The following is a 6,253-nucleotide window of genomic DNA, read 5'->3' as shown; positions in this document are numbered from 1 at the left end:
GAGACTGCCTGCTCCTCCCCACTCCGGCGGCCCCGCCCCCACCGCTTCCCCGCTCTCTCCCTTCGTCTGGCCTGGCCCCCATTCAATGTACTCCTCCGCTGGGGCCCCGCTCCTTTACTGCGCGACGATCAGGTGCCGGCCCTCTAGGCCCCGCAGGCTTGAGGTCCAGTTCCAGCTTTCGTCTGCCCCAGCCAGGCCCCCTGAGCTCCAGCCCCTCTGCCTGCAGCTCGCGGTGAACGAGGCCACCTGTATTCCAATCTGCCCTCCAACATGTGGAGCCATGGGTTGCTCCGAGCCTCAGTTTATCCATCTGAAAAATGTGGACAGGTGGCCCTCCTTGCAGTGCTGGTGGGAGGGTATCACGGAAAAACGTGGGGAGTGGGTATCCCATCTTGGCAGCATGGGTGCATCCGGTCATTCGTTAATTCATTCATCCATTCATTACTTCACCAAACCATCCGTTACATCATCCACTCGCTCACTCATTTACCTATTCGCACTCATTCATTGATTCACACATTGCTTCCCTCCCCAGTCCCTGGGCAGCCTGGGAAGGGGCCCATAACTCAGCACAGAAGGACGTCAGGGGCCACAGGACTGTGGGTGGGGACAGCCCCAAAGTCTTTAGGCGGAAGCTTCCACTTAACTGAACCAACCTGAAGTCTCCCCAGAGAGGCCCCAGTGGGGTCCCACCCCCAAAGGGCTGCTACCTGCCATCACCTTCACTTGTACCTGGAAACGGGTCAGTAACTCACAGGCACTGGAAGGCTGCTGGTGGATGCAGGGAGTCCCCACACGTAGTAGGTGCTCACTGCCAAGGCTTAGCACATCACTGCCTATCTACTGTGTGCTGGGCCCCTAGGGGACAAAACTACCCTTGTGGCCCCTCCTGTACTCTTCTTGGCTTGGCTTGGGGATTCTCTGCCTTTAGTGCTTTCTGGATATTTGGACATTCCCACTCTGGGCCTGGCCCAGAGTGTCCTTGAGGAGGGAATGCCTGGGTTTTGCTCTCATTTCATCGTTTTTCACTTTCCTTCTATTTATGGAAGAGAAACTGGTTTTCCATTCTTGGTGGTGACATGAAGTTTCCCTTTTGAAATATATTTACCCAAGTAAAAACAGAAAAAGGGGTCGACCTGGAGGAGAAAGAGTGACATCAGCCTAAAGCATACTTCTTCATTACGGTGGTTCTGTCCTGTCTTCTATTCGCGGATCAGCTTAGGAGGTGATGAGGGATGATGGAAAACCCTCCCCCAGCACACAGAGCCCGGACACACAGTAGGTGCTCAAGAGTGGGTGGCGGAAGGGGTGACTGAGGCTGATGGTGCTTGAGGCTGGCCAAAAGAAAAACCAAATCAAACAAATCAGCTTCTGAAGTTGCTTTAGTGAAGTCCGACTCACCACCCTCTGACCCCCAAACCTTCTTGGTTTCTTAAAGTCTGCCTGTGAAAGGGCCTAACCTGGGCCTGGGTATACATCAGAGTTCCCTGGATGAGCGCAGGAATCTGGTAGGGAAGGTGTTGTGAGGCGTGGTTCTCTCCTTGAGCCGGCGCCCTTCTGGGCTCACCCAGGACAATCAATGAACACTGGACTTAGACTGAGCCGCTCTTCCCGGCCTGCCTACGAGAGGCTGTCGACACTGCACCCTCGGTGGAGTCAACTGGGCCACGGGTCGTAAAGCAAGCTCTATCAGTCCCGTTCCACCAGTGCCGACAAGGCGCTGAGGACGCGTCGGTTTCCTCGTCTGTAAAATGGTCTTGTGAGACTGGAGAGCGCCAGTGCCGGCCCAGAGGACAGGGTGTGGGTCCCCTCCCTGCGGCTGGCCAAGCACCTGCACAGGACGGGGGAGGTGACTGTGGTTCCTGCCCCTGGCGAGGGCGGAAGCCAGGCTGGAAGGGAGGGGAGGGGCCGCCGCCTTGGCCGGTAACCTGATCCTCAGGAATGCGCCGGGGCCGACGCGCCCCCGGCCCAAGGCCGGCGCCCCTCCCCCGGCCCCCTAGCGGGGTCCCGTCACCCGGGGACTGCGATCGCAAGCCCCGCCCCCACCAGCCGGTGGGTCCTAAGTGTCGGAGGACGTTCCCCATAAACTCTGCCCGGCCCCCGCGGTGTCCCGAGCGCCGCGGGACATTCCCCGCGTACCTCCCCGTGGAGAGGTCCCCTCCGCCTCACCCCTTTCTGCTTCCCGATTCACCCCTTCTTTCTCTTTCTTTGGGGCTTTCCGTGTCATCGAGTAGATTTTAGTTCTCTGGGTCTTCAAATAAAGACTCAACATTAAACCGAGTTGCAGGTCGCTTTAAACAAGAAGGGTAAGCTCTTCGCTCTCGAGAGAGAGGCGCCAGACCAGCAGAGATTAGAGCCGTGGCTGGGAGACGGGTGCGGGTTAGTTTCAGCTTCCGCTCCAAACGGGGATGGGTGGGTGGGGGTAGGGGCTGGGGATTCTTTCGACCGGGTGGGTCCCGCACCCTCCCTGGACGCTGATCTGGGAAGTGAGATAATGTCCTGAGACTCCTGGAGGGGCTGGGAGAGGAAGGGTGAAAATGCAGAGTCCAGGCTGAGCCCTGTTCCCGACTTCTCCCTCAATCCCGTCTTCTACGGCCACTTCCACTGCTCTTGGGACAAACACCACCGGGTTCTGTAGAAGTCCTGCACCCTCGCTTTCCTTCTCTCCCTCTGGCTTCCCCTGGCTCACCCAATCCAGCGCCACCTGCCTCTCTCCATCAATGTGGCCAGCTGGGTTCTGCCCCAGGGCGTTTGCTTTTGCTGTTCCCACAGTCTGGGATGTTGGGCCTTCAAATTAGCTCAAGATTTGCTCCAGCTTCTCCTTCGTTCAGCATCACCTCCCAGGGTGCCCCTCCCAGATCACCCAACTCTAAAACATACCCCCGTCCATGGAGGGGGCACCCTTCAGCCTCCTTGAAGCCGCGTTTGACAGGTTCCTCTTTCAGACCGGGTGCGGGGTTGAGGGTGTTTGTGTCATTCGTGTGTGTCCCCATCGCTTGGCTCACAGTAGGTGCTCAGTCAGTACCTGTCGAATGAATGAGAGAATAGGAGTTACCCCTAGTTCACTGCATACGGCTGGTTGATGGATTCAGGCCTCCTATTGAACTGCCTGATGAGGTGGGGATAGGATTGGTCCCAGTGGAAGAGCAGTATTAGGGTGTCCCAGAGGGCTTTCTGGCTAGGAGAAAGGAGAGGGTAGGAAAAGGTGTTGGGTCAGAGGGAACAGCAGGTGCACAGCAGAGGAGACTGAAGGAGCCAGTTTTTCAACTCCTTGAAAAGTGGGGCTGGCAGAGTCTGCCCAGGGCAGCTCCCCATACTTAGAGGCCAAGACAGGTCCTGCCTACCCAGCTTACAGGACTCTCCCCTGCCCCATCTGGGGCAGACAGAGCCCAATACAGATGGTGGACGGGCTCAGCCAGACGGTGGCGGGTGGGGGGTGGCTTAGGGGGACTCCTTGAGGGTGTGGATAGGGAAGACTTCTTGGAGGAGGAGACAGTGGGTTTTGAAGCAGGAGTAGAAATTTGCCTGTTGGATAGAAGGGCACTTCCGGCTGAAGGAGCTCCAGGCCAAACAACCATACACAGCTAAGGCTAGCCTTATAATAATAACATAAAACAATTATAGAAAGCACTTATGAGCTCTATTCCTTTAAATCCAATAAAAACCACAGTATTTTTTGAGGCACCTGGTTGGCTCAGTCAGTAGAGCATGTGGACTCTTGATCTCAGGGTCGTGAGTTCTAGCCCCATGAAGGGGGTAGAGTTTACTGAATGAAAAAAAAAAAAAAAAAAAGAAGAAGAAAAGAAAAGAAACAAAAATCACCATACTCCACGAGGGAGGTGAGATTTTTCACTCCATTTTCATGAGGGGGAAACTGAGACTCAGAGAGGTGAATTGCCTTGGGTTCCCTGTGCCTCCATTTCCCAAGGCCTGTTTGCTGGTCAGTTTTTCAGCTCAGGTAGGTTCTGCCCATATTTCACCAGACCATTCACCCACTTATTAAGGTCAAGGCCCAAGGTCAGGGTGGAGGCTATCTAGGCCACCCACTCATGTCCTGCCTTGGAGAGAAGCATGGCCCCATCTCCTCCAATCTAGCCCCATTGCACAGGCCCAGAGCAGGGTCCCAGGACAAGGCTAGCAACAGGCTGGGGACAGGATCCCCTCTCATCAAGGGTCCCTTTGCTCAGGCTGGGACCTGAGAGGACAGGTCTGGAGGGCACAGAGACCTACGTGCCTAGAAACACACAAATGGACACACACGTATACACAGGTATATATATATGTGTATACATACAGGCACACAGATCTACGTGCATGAACCCACACTGGCACATAGACACCTGCCCTTGTGTGTGAACACACCTGAGTACACTGACCCATACATGAACACAACACAGGCACAAACAGACATTTGTGTGGATATAGACACACTCACACCCCTGGGCCACTGCCCACCAGGGCAGGCCTCCTGCTCCTGGTGACAGTTTCCTTCATGGCCTTCTTGCTCCAGAGCCCAATCAGGGGCAGGGCCAGATGAGGTAGGGAGGTAGGAGACGAGGGTTGGGGACTGGGAATGTTCATGCCCACAGGTGAGTCAGACAAACTGAAGCCAGAGACTGCCACAGCAACTAGGCCAGGCAGCATTCTCCTTCAACACTGAGCCAGGTGCTGTATTGGATGTTGGTGACCAACAGGTTCGGGATAGATAAAGGTCCTTGCCCTCCGGAAATTTATGGTCCATCCTGTCATTCTGAATGCTTCCAAGGATATAATGGAAACACAGTGAGTGGGAGTGGCCTCTCCGAGGACATTAGGATTTGCAGTGGGGAAGGGAGCACGGGCAAAGGGCATAGTACATGCAAAGGCCCTGAGGCAGCTACGAGCTGAGAGGCCAAGGCTCAGGGAAGGTGAAAGTGAAAGGTCAGAGGGAGTCGGAGGAAGAAGGGTCCTTGGAGCCTTCACAGTCTACCTGAGGGGTTGTGTGCAGGAGCTGTCAGCCAGACCTAGATGTCCCAACAATCCCTAGGGAGTGTTGGAGAGGTTGCCCTCTCCCCACACCCTCATATCCCATCCCCAGCCAGTCTTTTAGGAGGCCCATTGAGCCCGGACAATAACAAAATAATAATAAGCAGGTTAACAATGACCAGATGGGCTCCTGCCTTAACATTCCGGAAGGGAGAGCCGCTGAGGAAACGGGGCGAGGGGGGGGGGAGGGGCTATAGTCCATCACCCTCACCTCGGGACCCACAGCAGGCCCTGGCAGATGCAGGGTAAAATTGTAGGCGGCTGCCCAGGAGCAGGAGGCCCAGGAGGCCCGGGTTCTACCAGGTGAATAAGAGATCAGGCCTGGTCACAATTTAGTAAGCCCCAGTTTCTCAGTCTGTAAAGTCAGGAAGTTGGACTCCATACTTTTAGACTCCTCAGTGAAAAGTATCAAGATCAAAGAAAGCGCTTTCAGCAGCTTCCAACAGTTCTCCTCTCCCTTCCCTCGTCTTTCTGGGGCAAACACATCACTGGAGATTTGGGGTGGGGGTGAAACAGGCAGATCTGGCCAACACGCCCAGGAAGCCACCGGGTACAGCTCCCTAAGGCCTTCTGCCCCTAGCCCGTACAGAGCCAGAATAGAGGAGCGGTAAGGAAGGCACTTGTAGGCGTAGTGGAGCGGAGGGCGCCAGGGAGTTATTTATCCATCCGGGCCCCATCCCCCCACCGGTCCCCGGAGGCCGGCACCGCCCCCGCTCCTGCCCCCGCCCCCTCCCCCTCCCCGCCGGGGCCCCACGCGCGGATGCGGGGCGGGGCCTCGGGGCGGGCAGGCGGCTGGTGGCCGGGCTCATCACGCCACCCGGGACGTGCCTTGGCGGGAGGCAGCGCTGGGGGCATTGGTTGTACACTGCGCTCCCGGGGCGGGGTAACCGGGTCCGGGCTCGGGGTCCGCCCCCATGACGTCAACCCACAAGGCAGCGCGCTGTTGTGCGGTTTACCGCGCGTCACCGGGGCAACGGCAGCTAGGGGGGCGTCAATGACTTGGCCCCACCCCACCATGCAAATGAGCGACGTCACCCACGCCCAATGGCGAGCGGGGGCAGTGAGCTCATCGCGCTGGGCCGAGGCTATAAGAGGGCGCGCGAACTGCGCGGCGTAGGAGCCGCCGCCAGCGGAGGGCCGGGCGCAGCGGCCTCGGCCGGGGCGGGCGTAGGGCCGAGCGGACGGGGGGGCTGCGCCCCCCCCGTCCGGCCGCGGCCACTCCCCCCCC

The 6,253-nt window shown here is 57.5% G+C and overlaps 1 protein-coding gene and 1 long non-coding RNA gene across 5 annotated transcripts in view; one reads left to right on the top strand and one right to left on the bottom strand.

Annotated features, from left to right (window-relative positions):
• Positions 1-1,068: 1,068 nt before the first annotated feature.
• Positions 1,069-5,731, bottom strand: LOC121011010 (uncharacterized). Of its 4 annotated transcripts, none has more exons than XR_005781457.1 (3): positions 2,170-5,724; positions 1,461-1,831; positions 1,069-1,334 (listed from the first exon to the last, which is right to left on the bottom strand). It is a non-coding gene; the product is annotated as an uncharacterized LOC121011010 (long non-coding RNA). The 4 variants fall into 4 exon arrangements; XR_005781459.1 differs by lacking the exon at positions 1,069-1,334 and having other exon boundaries at positions 1,365-1,831; positions 2,170-2,362; positions 2,881-5,731; XR_005781456.1 differs by lacking the exon at positions 1,069-1,334 and having other exon boundaries at positions 1,365-1,831; positions 2,170-5,730.
• Positions 5,732-6,145: 414 nt separating this feature from the next.
• JUND (JunD proto-oncogene, AP-1 transcription factor subunit) overlaps positions 6,146-6,253 on the top strand; it is a 6,956-nt gene continuing 6,848 nt past the window's right edge. Inside the window, exon 1 of the mRNA XM_040444938.1 lies at positions 6,146-6,196. The gene's annotated coding sequence lies outside the window, so the exon portion shown is untranslated. The remainder of the gene's footprint in view (positions 6,197-6,253) is intronic.

This window comes from Herpailurus yagouaroundi, unplaced genomic scaffold (assembly GCF_014898765.1).
Source record: "Herpailurus yagouaroundi ecotype Mexico unplaced genomic scaffold, PumYag 193, whole genome shotgun sequence".
In the NCBI taxonomy this organism is placed as follows: Eukaryota; Metazoa; Chordata; class Mammalia; order Carnivora; family Felidae; genus Herpailurus; species Herpailurus yagouaroundi.
Note: the sequence above shows the minus strand (reverse complement) of the source record. Positions and strands in the feature narration are given on the sequence as shown.